This window comes from Corvus hawaiiensis, chromosome Z (assembly GCF_020740725.1).
Source record: "Corvus hawaiiensis isolate bCorHaw1 chromosome Z, bCorHaw1.pri.cur, whole genome shotgun sequence".
Lineage (NCBI taxonomy): Eukaryota > Metazoa > Chordata > Aves > Passeriformes > Corvidae > Corvus > Corvus hawaiiensis.
This window is the reverse complement of record NC_063255.1, coordinates 72,349,570-72,363,764: the sequence shown is the minus strand read 5'-3', so window position 1 is coordinate 72,363,764 and position 14,195 is coordinate 72,349,570. Positions and strand designations below refer to the sequence as shown.

The 14,195-nt window shown below is 40.9% G+C and overlaps 1 long non-coding RNA gene across 1 annotated transcript in view; it reads right to left on the bottom strand.

Moving 5' to 3' along the window:
* LOC125319402 overlaps positions 1–7,174 on the bottom strand; it is a 36,343-nt gene extending 29,169 nt beyond the window's left edge. The window contains exon 1 of the long non-coding RNA XR_007200719.1: positions 6,947–7,174. This is a non-coding gene — a long non-coding RNA (uncharacterized LOC125319402). The remainder of the gene's footprint in view (positions 1–6,946) is intronic.
* Between the last annotated feature and the right edge of the window lie 7,021 nt (positions 7,175–14,195).

The window sequence follows — 14,195 nt, the reverse complement described above, 5'->3', positions numbered from 1 at the left end:
CCTTTGCTCCCAGGGAAGGAGAAGGGCCTCTGTTCTTAGAGATGAAATGCTCCCAGAGATGGGTGAAGAGAACTTTTGTTTCTGAACGGCTCAACCTTAAAGTTGTACCCCAAAAAAAACTTCAAGAGCGGACCCTCGAAAGCAGTTGCGGGAAAAGCTGCAAGTTGGGGGAAGGGACTCACATGCAAGCAGAGAGACTCCTCTTCCTAAATGGACTGAACAAGGTTATTATGGAAGTGGTGAACAGACTGAACTTCTCAAGGGTTGTCTTTTTACATTGTCAGTGGGAGAAGGGAGGAAGGTGGGGGGAGGAGAAGAGTTCTGAAGGTGTGGTATAATTTTTTTTCCTCTTTTAGGTCTGTTAATAAACTTCTTTATATTCTTTCAAGTTTGGTGCCTGCTTTGCATTTCTCCTAATTCTTATCTCGCAGAAGATAAACAGTAATGAGTATCTTGGACCAAACCACTACAGCATCCAAGTTCCTCAGGGGGTGTCCCACAGCTGAACATTTCCATAGCCTGGTTGGTAGCTTACTGAGTTGCTTACACAGACAGGAAATCTTTCAAGCATGTTTTTCAATTTCATTTACCTCTAGGAAGATAACACTAAAAAAGCATTTGTGAACAGAGAAGAAAATAAATTTTTGCTGTTGAGTTTGTTACTTGAGGTAGAACTACTATTGGAATTAATATAAATGTTTCTTCAGTAACATTATTTTTGTTATTGCAGTTTACTTCCTTAGTCTTTATTTTGTAGGTGTGTATCAATAGGTCTCCTGCTAGGTGCATTTAAATTCTCAACTTATCTTTTCTCTTCACAATTGAAAATAGATCTTGCAGGAAATTAACATATATTTGCAGTATTTTAGTATTGGGAGAGCAGGCTATTCTTTTCCCTTTTGAGTCATTGGGAGACAGAGGCAACTGGATGTCACAAATTAATTAAATTCAGACAGCCCGGAACTTCATTAATGGTACCTGTAATTCTCTGTATTGATGCAGAGCCAAGTCTCAAGATCTTAATGTGACTCTCATTAAGACAAAAATCCACTCAGGTAACTAGGAATTTTATTTGTTGAAGACTTAGGGAAGGGTTTCAATTTGGCATGGTTTCAGTCCTTCAGCCAAACCCTTACAGACTGAAAAGGCAATGAGTCTTGATATCATCCAGTTATTTGCAGACTAGTTTGATCTGACAAGAGAGATGGTATGAAATCTGGACTAAAACAAAAGAGCAATGCACAACATACACTGGCTGAGAAGTCTCTTTGTTCATAAATATTGCACCACTAAGCTATTTTAAATTTTTAATCTTCTTGAGTCAAATTGTGCAGTAAAGTATGAGTAGCTTACCCGCAGAAAATATTAAATTAACAGCTACAGAAAACTATGACCAAATAGAGAAAAAAAAAATGAATCTTGCTATTAGCTTTGGCAAGTCCATCTCAAGATAACATGGAAAGACACAGCCGTTAACTTCAGTTATTCAGTCTTGGAATCCTGCTGAATCCTTCAAGAGAGTTAGTGGTACTACAATGGCTGAAAAAAGACAAGCTCTCACTGCAATGTGATGCAGAGATGGAGCATGTAAATGATCCCAGAATACATTTTCTCTCTATCCTGCATTTCCATGTTTGCCATAAACTGTGTCCCCTGCCTGCCACTTCCCAGTAGCCTAGATCTAGAAGAAAGATAACATTTTCCTTCAATTTTCCTTTACACAATGAGAACTTCCCAGCAGTAACCTCATAAAAGTAGAAAAAAGACAAAAATTTAGAGGACCAATAAATCCATTCACAAAAAATCACAGATTTCTAACACCTCCAGAATCCTGTGCTAAATGGCATGGTTGTTTACTTTTAAATTCCCTTGAAAATTCTAGTCCGAATCACCCTTCATAAAATTTATCAAATCAGCAACTGTGTGAGATGACTTTAAAAAGTACATTGAACGCAGTAATTTATATGTGTACTTAAGCAACAGTCTTTGTTTTGTTCTACTCTAACCATTTGCAATTTAATATTGTATGACTGCAGCACACTGTATGATTAGAAAAGTATGTATATATTATGCATATACAGACTTGTATTATGAAACCACAAGAAAAAAAAATTGTATTGCCACATGCTATCTCCTGTAAATTTTTAAGAAGCTCATGTTCTTCCTTTCTTCCTTCCTTCCTTTCCTTCCTTCCTTCCTTCCTTCCTTCCTTCCTTCCTTCCTTCCTTCCTTCCTTCCTTCCTTCCTTCCTTCCTTCCTTCTTTCCTTCCTTCCTTCCTTCGCTTTCAACTGCTATTTTCTGCTGACTTTAAAGAAAGAAAGGAAAGGTATACAGCAATTCTCTTCAGTTTTTGAGGTATCAGATCATTTCCATAATGTAATTAAATTTATCACATTCAACTTCAGCAGCTATTTCTTGTTCCTAAAACTCATGGTGCTCCTGTAACTCTCACTCAAAATGTTTTCCTTCATATTTGCCAGTTTTTACTTTCCAGCTTCATGGATGTATCTCTGTATATTTAAAATAGTGAGTTCTTACAGATCTTTGTGATTAGTTTTGAATTTTTATGCCCTCTTGTTGTTTTGAAATTTCCTTTAAAAGTAGAATGAAGCTGTCAAAGGAAAGATAACATTAAGTACACATTAAACAACGCATATCTGTCAAGGCTATGAAAATCTGAGTCAAATTAATTTCTATGAAGCTGAAAAGATGATGCTTTAGAAACAGGTGAGATGGAGATCAGATGTAAAGAACTTAGAGAAAATAGAAAAATTAACATCCCAAGGCTTTGGAACATGCAAAATTGCTGTAGTTATTTTTTTCTGCTGCAGCATGTCTATGTTGAAGTAGCTAAGGGTGAGAAAAAGACCAATGCACTACACAGGAAAGAACAGTTATGAGAACTTGAAAGTAAGGAAGTGAATGAAGATGACAGTTGCTTAAGAGCAACATATAAAGAGCTGTAAATTAGGAGCTAATCACTTAAAAAGAGAAGAGAAAACTGAAGCTGACTACAGAATAGTTTCACGAGGGGAGAAGTCCCAGTGGAGTAGCTCCCAGGACAGGCTGCCAACCCCAAACTATCTGAAAGACTTAACCCTTCTTGCAGAGGGTATTCTCTGTCTCTGACAACAGCTTGTTATCTTATTATAACAAGATAAGTCTTGTTAGGCATCTTGGTCATAAATGTAATAACTTCATTTAAACTGGCTGGGGTAGTCTGGCAGGGTTTACAGAAAGGCAGTTGTAACCCAGATGTAAGAGAGGAGGACCCATTGCATCACGTGGAATGTTGTCATGTGCCTTGTCAAGCGGCTTGGGTGGAGAGTGACCAAAACCCATTTACTCCCGTGCACATGTATTTTACATGTATATGTGAGAGAGCACACCAAGAAAAACATTATTATTATAACAAGTCACAAGGAAAAAAATCTTACCGGAAGAGGTAAGAAATCGCATGTTTCTGTGATTTCACATTGCCCAATAATAAATCCTTTCTATGGTTTGTGTCTCTAGGTAAGGCTCAAGGCTGATTGCTCATTAGCTATCTGTTTACAGTCTTTTGCCATCAAATTTTGACAGGTGTCATCAGGCAATTCAGCTGTGAGTTATGCTCTGCTCAGGAGCTGCCAACATCCAAATGAAGTGCTTTCAATTCAAGTATAGTACGTGCAATGTCCTCAGCAAAGTGCTCCACTATCTCGACCACCTTTAGTCTTAGAATAAAGATTTAAAAAATAATAATAACAATAACAATAATAATAGTAATGATTTCCTTATAGCAAACATTGGATTAATTTTTTTAAAAATGGGTGTAAATGTGAAGATCAAGGGCACTTAGTTCTAGAAGGAGTGCCAGCTGAGTGATGCTATTTGAATGGGCTCCAAGGCCCTGACTCAGTTGCCATCCCTTAGATGTCTGGTGCCACGTCAGATGTGATGCTGTATCCCACTTGGCGTCCATCTGTCTCTCCAGAAGGCTGCAGGCCTCCTCATGTGCTGCATCTACCACTTCAGGCAGATGTCTTAGGTACTTTAGGGTATCTAAATATTTATGCAACACAACTCAATCAACCGCCAAACCTTCAGCTTCCTTCACCTAAGAATACGATTTGGCTCAAAGACACAAAGCACAAAGTGCTAAATACTCTGAGTCACTGCTATGCAGAAGGCTTGCTGTCCAAAACCCCACTGTTGACTCTCACTGTAGTCAATGAGAATGTAGTCAACAGAGTCTAGAAAACACATGGACCTTACAGTAGGCACCTACGTTAGGTCTACTGTTCAAAAGCTATTGCTGACAGCTAAACTCAGATATTTTAATCTGGACATCAATCCCATGCTACGTATCCTAAGAAAAGGATACAAGGACAGTAGGATCTAATGCACAGGAACCTAGTTCAGAAATCTCTGAAATGAACCCTTGTTAAGACCCTATTATTGAGGTTCTTTAAAAATTCCTCTGCCTGAATTAAGGTGCAAATGAGACCATATGCCAGTGACAATAATATGGGTTTTATTTGATGGTAAATATGAGAGAGAGAGAGAGAGAGAAAGAAAGAAAGAAAGGAAGAAAGAAAGAAAGAAGTAGAAGATAGGTGGGGGGGGACAGAAAGAGTGACCAGGACAGAATAAGGGAAATATCAGCACTCCGTGGATCCCAATGTTGTTCGTTGATCCTCTCCAGCTGGTCTCTTGGTGGCGAAGGTGCCCCCAGAAGGCACAGAGTCCCAAGGGTGTACATGCTCAGGCTGGGTGGGCATGTCCGGCCATGTCCCCCTGGGGTGGGGTCAGTCTCTCACGGCAGACTCTGGGTCTGTTGCATCCCGTGCAGCCCTGTGGGGCCAAGCCTCTCACGTGAACGTCCTGTGCATGTGGCCGTGGGGTTGGGGGTTCCACAGCTGGGCCAGTTTGTGGAACTGGAGGATGGGTGCTCACTGCCTCTCACCAGAGGTTGCACCATGCACCCAAAACCTCCTCCTCCCCCTTCGGTTGGGGGGAGTCTGTGTAAACCTGGCTTCTGTGAGCTGTGCTCTCCCCCCACCCCAAACTCAGCCAGGGATAGCTGCAGCTGCTGGCTTTGGCCTTTCCCTCAGCCTGAGATGATTGAACAACGCGTTTCCCTTTACCTAATCAACAGTTCGACTTTCAGTTCAAAGTCCCACTCTTCAGGGAAGCTTCATTTGTAGCTTCTTTATCATAAATAAAACTTTATATCAATGTTTGAGGCATGAACTATTTTCAGCCTCTGACAACCTTTAAGAATTCAGAGCACAGAACAAAAGCAGAGTGAGTCCAAAACTAAATGAATAATTTTAAAGCCAAAAATTGTAGGTGTTCAAAATTAACAAAGTAAACAGAACAGAATGTGTTCCGTTCTGTTCTGTTCTGTTCTGTTTAATGAGAGAACACAAGAACAAAAAAGCCTAATTGATATATATCAAGCTCTCATCACATTCTCCACCTTTCCCAGTACTTGAACTTCAATAGATTTGCATATTTATCATCTCCTTAGGACTACCTATAGATTGATTCACACACTAAGTATGTAGGATATGTAACAAAAGCATTTCCTAATCATGGGACAACATGAACCATTTTGATAAATAAGAGTAATCTGACTACCAAATAATGCTCACACCTATTTAGACAGAAACCTAAGACCTTAATAAGGCGCAACACTTTAAGCATTTAAGCATAAAGAACTGTGAAGATTTTGAATTACCAAGTAAGCATCACACTGGTCTAGGCAACACAATGAATCATTGTGAATCACCTGGCAGAAACTGCTACCCAACTTCAAAGCAAAAATTAATGGCTTGGGCCTCTGGGTGGAGGGAGCTATAAAACACTAACATCAGCTTTTGTATGTAGCAAGCTCATTAGAGAAAGCTAACCCTGCCCAGTACCTTGTATTACTAATTTAAGAACTCTTCTTGCAACTCACCTTCTTTTCCTATGCTCTTTCACTGTACATGCAAATGCAACAGGTAATACCAGTGTAGTATATGGACATATTTTCTCTCTCTGCAATAGTCTTTCCCCTTTTTACTTACTTTCCTCTCTGCAGCAGCTTTCTAAAAATTCCTGTTTTCAAGCACAGGACTCCCAGAGGAGGGTTTCAAGAGAATTTTTATGTCATTTGATGAATGTCCTCTTCTCCTTGCTCTGTTCAGACCTCTCATGATTTTAAATTGTGAGGAACTGAACTAAAATCAATAGATGCCCTGAGTCTCAGTCTGTGAGAAGCGGGCATTTGGTAGAAAGCTGCAGGATTCCTCCATCTGTCTTGCACTCTGCTCTTCTACTTGCTCTCCAAAGCAGATGAAGAACAAACTTTTCTTCCCCTGTGTCTATTTGGAGACCCATTACCAAAACCAGGCTGGAGAAACACCATACCAAGCAGAAGAAAAACAGCTGATTTTAAAATCATTCTTCAAGTACCAGAAAGCCAAACTCTTGTCTACAATCAGGCCTTTCCCAGTACTCTGACAAGTGCAGGATGAATGCTAGGAAGGGTTTTAAGAGATTTACACTGTTGAAACAATGTATTCAAATTTTCATTATAGATGAGAATCTGACCCAGGGTCTCTCAAGTCTTGTATAACTGGGCTGTGGGTATGTCTGCATGCATGAAGATAAGAATGGAAGTGGACTAAGAAAATGCCTCCCTACTTAAAAAGAACTAATTAAAAAGTGGAATGCAAAACAAATCAGCTAACTTATCTTAAAAGGTAGAGAAGCACAGCCCACGCAGGAGAAAGAGCCAAGCTACTGACATCCCCTCTCCAGAGGATAAAGGAGGACATCTGTGAAAAGTCCTCCCTTCAGTTTCTCCAGAGTAGCAAGTGCAGCAGTTGACTAGACATTAATCACATTCCACCCTTTATAGCTGAGGAAAAAACTCTGGAGGGGGGAATAATTTGACTGAGAATAACCACCTACCTTTGGGATCAGATTTCGTAATGAAATACAACCAGCTCTTTGTTGGAGAGGTTCTGAATTCCTGGGTCTGTGTAAGCGAGAAGTTAGCTGTGTTTCTCTATTTTACAATGGGAAAGATTTCCATCAAATCTGTCTCAGGATACCTTCCAGCAAGGAAGGGAAAAATATGTGCAGACTTCTTGCAGCATAAGTATACTCCAAAGCCATCCTTTCAGACAGAATGTAAATTCAGACCTTTGATGGTCAACACTGGTGCCACTGTCCAATTAGAGGCTGTGTTATTAGGGCTCTCAGGTGTGTGGGTGCTCTGTAGTAATTTCATTTGAATATGATTAATGTTCTTTCTAGCTCAAGATGTTTTCTTGTGTTGCTTTGCACAGTCAAACAGTTTACACCTCAGTGTTGGTTAAACTTCACAGGGTAAGTGAAGTGATTCATACATATATGTTTTGCCTCTAAAAAGACTTTGGCATCCTACAGGACAAAAGACATATTTAGAAGTGCAAGTCATCTTTGTCATCAAAAAATTAGATGTTGAAACACAAAAACCAGATTCAGAGGCATGAAATTTTTTTGTTTCTTTTGTTTCTAAAAATGTGGGAGATATACACCACAGTGTTCATGAAATTGTTCAAGCTGGTTTTAATAACAGTCATTATGTTAAAAAATGAAACTTCTCTCTGTGTCAGAGATGAACTGGGAAGAAACAAGGGAAGAGAAGTAACTCCTGCAGCACCTTTGTGCCCTTCTAGAATTGCTGCTCATCATTCTTTCTTTCAGCAGCTCTGTTGCTCCTTTTGTACAAAAGGTACCACCACCTAATGAAACAATTAAGGCCTGACAACTTAAATACGCTCTTCTGTTCTTTTCAAGAATAAGTGCCACCATCAAGACAAACTATACCCACTGTTTCACTATCAGCAGAGTCATTGTTATCCCAGATAGAGTGCCCTAAAAATAAAAGCCATTCTGTATGTGCAGCTTCATCAAGTCAGGTCATGTCAGCCCTGCAGGGTAGACAGCACTGTACTAATTTTATTACTCTATTTTTAAACATGACCTCCTTAGATCTTTTAGTGTGTCCCAAATAACAAAACAGAATTGACACATTGTATTCAAGTTTCTACTCCCAGCCACCTCCAATTTCTGAATATCTTACCCAGTCAGTATATTTGCTATCTAAAACTATGAAGAAGTTGTTATATTTAGCTTAATGTCACTTGTTGTGGCATTAACGACTTAATGTCACCTGTTGGCTGTTCAGGAGTCATGAGATGAATTCAAAATTCATATCCGCAAGATTAATCTGTGTTAACAGTTTAGTGCCTCTGGCACCATATTTCACAGTGTTCCATCCCCTACAACTGAGCTGAATTTTACAAGCCTGTGAACGTAGTTGCAGTGGGAGGGTTTCAACCAGTATTACCTCAGATACACTGATGGCTGGAAGTCACCTCAAGCAGGTTTGTCTCTCAGAGATGACACTAAAATTCTTAGGTTTTTCTGGTACATCTGAGGAATTTTATCCTCAATAGTTGTCCTACCACAACACGAAGGTCACTCAGACTATCTAAGAGTTATAGTGGCAGCAGAAGACATAAAAATAGAAGAATTGTCTATATTTATCAAGGCAAATTGATAGAACCCCATTGGCACACAGATTTACACCAAGCTGCAGCTCTTAGATTACCATTCATGTTTGGATTTTTCGCACCAGCTGACACTGGGCAGGTACATACATTATAGGACAACTTTTTCAGACATGAGCTGAATAAAAAAGTACTTTTCCTTCCCTTGCATCTATTCCTCACCTCAAACCATTTCAAGGCAAACAAAAGACATTGCAGTTAGTGCCATAGTGGAGTTTTCAGAAAATGCAGGGAATCCACTCAGTGTTCAGCGTTCGCACAATAAAAAAATCACACAATCCTATGTGAGAGGAAGGTAAGGAAGAGGAACCAGACTGTATTCAGCAGTTTGGCGTAGCAAGTTCCTCAGACTTTCAAATTGTAATTTTTATCATAAGCAATGCCATAGTGGCAAGGGTCAGACAGGAACATCTGTTACGAACTTTAGGCTGAATCTGTGGACAGCATTCTCAGTACCCTGTCACATTATGCCCTGAAATACTCATACTCTTCCCTTGCAGTGGTGGATGGCGGATTGAATTTGTGCGCCAAGGTTTCCACAGAAGGGGAGAAGGGGCCTAAAGGGATGGCTTTTGTGAGAAGCTGCCACAAACTTCCCCTGTCCATTGATGCCAATCCCAGCTGGCACGAGGATGGACCCACTGCTGACCATGGCTGAGGCTATCAGTGATGGTAGCTGTGTCTCTGGGATAACAAATTTAAGATGGGGGATAAGTTATTGTGCAGAAGCAGCTGGGAGAGAAACAGTCCTGCAGACCCCAAGGTCAGGGAAAAACAAGGGGCAGGAGGTGCACCAGGTGCCAGAGCTGCAGCCCGTGGTGCAGACAATGGTGAGGCAGATGTGCCCTGCAGTCTAGGGAGATCCACAGGGAGCTGAGAGCCACCTGCAGCCCATGGACACCCCACACTGGAACAAGTGGATACCCAAAGGAGGCTGTAGACCCTGGAGAAGCCCATGCTAGAGCAGGCTCCCGGCAGGAGAGGGATGGAGAGAGGAGCCCCATGGAGAGAGAAAGCCACACTGGAGCAGGTTTCATGGAAGGACTTGTGACTCTGTGGGGTCCTAAGCTGGAACAGGCTGTTCCTGAAGGACTGTACACTGTGGAAGGGACCCACATCAGAGCAGTTCTTGAAGAACCATAGCCCATGGGAAGAGCTCATGTTGAAGTTCATGGAGAACTGTCTCCCACGGGAGGGACCCCATGCTGGAGCAGAGGAATAGTGTCGGGGGAAGGAGCAGCAATATGTGGTAAGTTGACTGTAGCACTCATTTCCTTCTCCCTGTGCCACTGGCAGGCAGGAGGTATAGGATTTGGGAGCTAAGGTAAGACCAGGAATAATGGAGGGGTGTGGGAAGGTGTATTAAGATTTGGGTTTATTTCTTACTATTTTACTCTGATCTGTTTGGCACTTAATTCAGTCAATTTCACTGAGTCTGTTTTACCTGATGGCAATTGGTGACTGATCTCTCTCCCTGCCCTGACCTCAACCCATGAATCTTTTGTTGTATTTTTCTTCCCCCATCCAGTTGAAGAGGGCATTGAGTCGCTTTAGTGAGCGTTTGGTGTCCAGGTAATGTCAAACCACCACAGCTGGTCAAACCATCCCAAAGAAGTTTAGAGCAAGTCAGTGAGATCATAGGAGATGCTGGGTTCTTAGAAAGGTCTGGTGCCTGCTGCACTGTATTCCATTGGCTAATCCCCAGCTGGGCTTGTTCGAACTTGGCAGGGTTTCTTTTTTCATTTTGGAAGGAAGGAAGGAAGGAAGGACGGACTTTGGCCCAATATTTGAATTGCACATTAGAAATTACTTAATTTCTCTCTCCACACACCTCATTAGCTAAGAAAGTAGCACTGAAACAGGAAGTAGAGGTGGCTATTGCCTCCTCTGCTTGACTGCTTCCACAAAAATGCATATACCTTGGTACATGTAAATGATCATCTAACACAGAGGGATAATGACCTGCAGGCAACTTTGTTTACCTCGTTTCCCAAGGCTTTTCTGCCAGAACCAAATTGGCTTATTCCAGTAACAAAAGACTGTAGAAAACAAAAAGCATTTCTTCATAGGAGTAGAGCATAGGGATATAGCTGTGAACAGGACAGTTCAGACTGGTGTGTTTGTGTGGACACAGCAGCGGCATGTCTAACATACTTGGCCCCCAAAACATTGGGAAGGTTTGTTCAGGTCATTTTTTTTTGCTGCCCTAGCACAGCAGTGCTGCCGTTATCCCAGTCAGCCAGATGGCACAGAGCCCTGTATCATACGTGAACTTATCCAAGGAATAATTGGTCAGATGCTGAAATTCAAACCTGACAAAATATGTATATCCTCCCTGTTTATCTCTGCTGTTCTGTCTGCTTTCATTTCGTGTTCTCTATCTGTCCCATGAATGATCAAGATGACAGTGAACAAAGAAGGATGAGAGGTCTGTGTTTATCAGTCACAGTCTGGAAGACTTGCTGCTCTAATAGGAAGCAACCTTGACATCTACTCTTGCCATTGGGCAGATCAACCTGCCAGCATCACATTTGTGACACTAACATTTTCTCAACTTTACTTCTCAGAAAAATGGAGAAGAGACGGACCAAAAATTTCTTAGAAACATTTTCATAACTTTTTTGGTTGGTTTTGGGTTTGGTTTTGGGTTCTTTTGTTTGTTGATTTTGGGGGGTTTTTTGTAGACAAACAGAGGAATGCTGAAGAACAGCAAGCTATGGAGTTGTTAATGAATATATTTGTTTGAAACATATATTTATAGCTGGGCTCATGCTGGACAAAGTAAAAGTTTCACACAAATCAATCAGAAATTATTTTCATCTGTCTCACTACAATATGCTTATGCTTCAAGTCCTGACAGGCTGAGATGTCTCCCCAGTAGAGCTTTTGGAGTTTGAAGCCTCCACACACATGGCCTCTGACAATTTTGTTCTGGCAATTCCTGTCCAACCGTCTCTGCTGATGTGAGGTTCAGAAGTGTTGCTAAGTGGCAATTCTACTGGAAAGCAAAGATGTATCTGTGCTGGGAGAGCTTAAATCCTGCCAAAATAAAAAATGCAGTGAAATTACCTTTTCTTCTGTTTGTTCTGCTGCAGCAGTGTGTTCATGTAGTGATTTTCAGGCCTCATAGCTGACTATTTCTGCAGGACATTGGCATTCACTGCCTTCTTTGTTTCTTCATGAATATGTAAAAACAAAAGTGTCATGTTGTTTGAACAGATTTCTGGCCAGCCTTAATTTAGAGTTGGAGTGCATGCACATAGTTGGCTATTTCAGACTACCAGTCAACTCCAAAAGGTTTGCTTTGTTTAGTTAAGAGGCAAACAAAAAGAGATGGTGATGCTAATTCTTGGAGGCTGGAATTATCATATCGAACAACGTTCTAAACTTGGGACATCCCAGCGTCTCTTCATCTGGTTCATGTTTTTGGAACAAACAGTGCATGACAGACTCAGTTTTCATACACATCATAAACTCCAGCCAAAGTGAAAAATAAAAAGAAAACCCTATATTGTTATGACATGGCTATAAATACAGACATGGAATTATAACAGTAAAACATGTTATGCAAATTGCAGTTAATTTTAAAATAGCCTAATGTGACTGCCTACAGAGTGTAGAATTATATACTGTTGTTCAAACTCTTAGTTAAATTTTTTCCTTCCAGCCATTCCTATTACTCCAAAGTTTTAAGTTCTAACAGTCATTGAAAAGGATTTATATTGCCATGTAAAAAAAAAACCAAACAAGTGGGCAGATCTGCAAAGCACCCCGAGTTACTTGTTTGCTTCAGGTGGATAACTAGTGATTGCTCCTTCTTCTGCGCACTGAGCTTCTGGTGTCTGCTGCCTTCTGTGATGTTAGACAGAGAGATTTACAAAGATGCCATTTGGCAGGATATTTTAGAGAGATTTGTTATGAGTGTTTTTGAGTGTGAGGCGTCACAAGTGGTCTAACCTCCCAGCTGGGTTTCTTAGCACATGGGGCTGGCAAAAGCCGCATGTGATGTGACAGCAGAGAATTAAGTTTGAAACAATACTTAAGTAAAAGGTTTGAAGAAGAAAACGAAGTCACTTTCCATCTGATGGAAATCACACTGTGTAAACAAATTCAGTGAGAGGTCAATGAATTCTGGTTAAGAAAAAAAACCCATATCTTTGGACTGGCAAGAGACAGTGCCTAGGAGCCATTTAAAGAGACCTCACTATTTGTCACTGCCCTTTTCTGGCTGTGACTCTACTCACATAACATACATCTTACAAGGAGAGTTTTCTAATTTGGAGGATATCCACCTTTTAGACAAAATGCTCCATCCTTCCCTTCACCATTACAAAAATGTCGCCAAAGCAAAGTTAATTACAGTGTATCAAGAGTTTCAAAGAAATAGGCTGTGTGGGTAGAGGGGAAGGAGCAGAAAAATAGTATGTTAAAATCTTTTTGGGAACCAGCCAGGGAGCAATGCCGACCTCTGATTGTAAAGCTAAAATATGTTTGTCTTAGGGGGTTTTCCTGTCTCCCTGTTTCTGTGTGGAGCGACAGGCCGACTTCATATGGGAAAATCCCAGTTTAGGATGAACTGGAAACTTGGCAGTCCATGGAATCACTATTGCCTCTGTCTTCACCTGCATGTCCCCAGTGGGCTCACATCCTGTTGCAGCCAACTTTTCTAGGCAAAATGGACTCTCTTTCCTATGTTCAATAGCCAGGCTTGGCACAGTCTGTTTACACTGTTCCTTAGAGCCTGGAGCACATTTACTGAGAAATATATACTTTGCCACAGCCATGGTCACCTTCCTGTGTTAAAAACAGTCTATCATATGAGGTCAGCTTGCGCAAAGGCTTTTCAACCACATGTTTGTATCCACACCTTATGCCCTGCCCAAACAAGTTTGTCACAGAATCTCTTCTGGCCACCTCTCCTGCAGCATAATGCTACTGACAGGAATTGTCTCATGCTTGTTGACCAAGTGACTGGTTGCTGGAGCTGGGCAAAAGGGAGAGACTACACTGGCTCACAATAACCAATGTATTTCCTTTATTCTGCTGTGATTTCCTACCCATTCTTGCTCCCAGTCCACTCAGCAACTGTGTTTCAAAATATTCAAAATATGCCCCAAAGTTTTTATTTTACATCTTACTGGTAGAATTAACAATTCCCTGAAAATAAACACAAATTACACAGCTGGGTACATACAGCACAGTGGTGTGTGAGTGTATTTGTTAGTAGCTGGACTAGGACTGTTTATACGACACACTTTGTTTGATGATACAGTGTTTAAATTTGATTCTTTCCAGCATGCCCTCCAGACAGAATTGCTGCTGGATACACTACCTTCTCTCCTAATTTAGTTGAAGACACATGAGAAGTTTAAAGCCAGGGATCACGGCACAGCACCAGATGACCAGTTCAGAAAGTTCCTCTCTGTTTATTGCTAGATTTCAAATACTTGCAGTGTTTTTCTCTTGCCCTTTTTGTCAAACAGTGAATACTCTGAGGTTAGATGAGGCATGATAGTTTCCAGAGTTGGTATCACTCATTCTGTATATGCAATAAGTGGTGTATTGTGTTGATATAAACAGCTCCCAAATCTGATACGCTA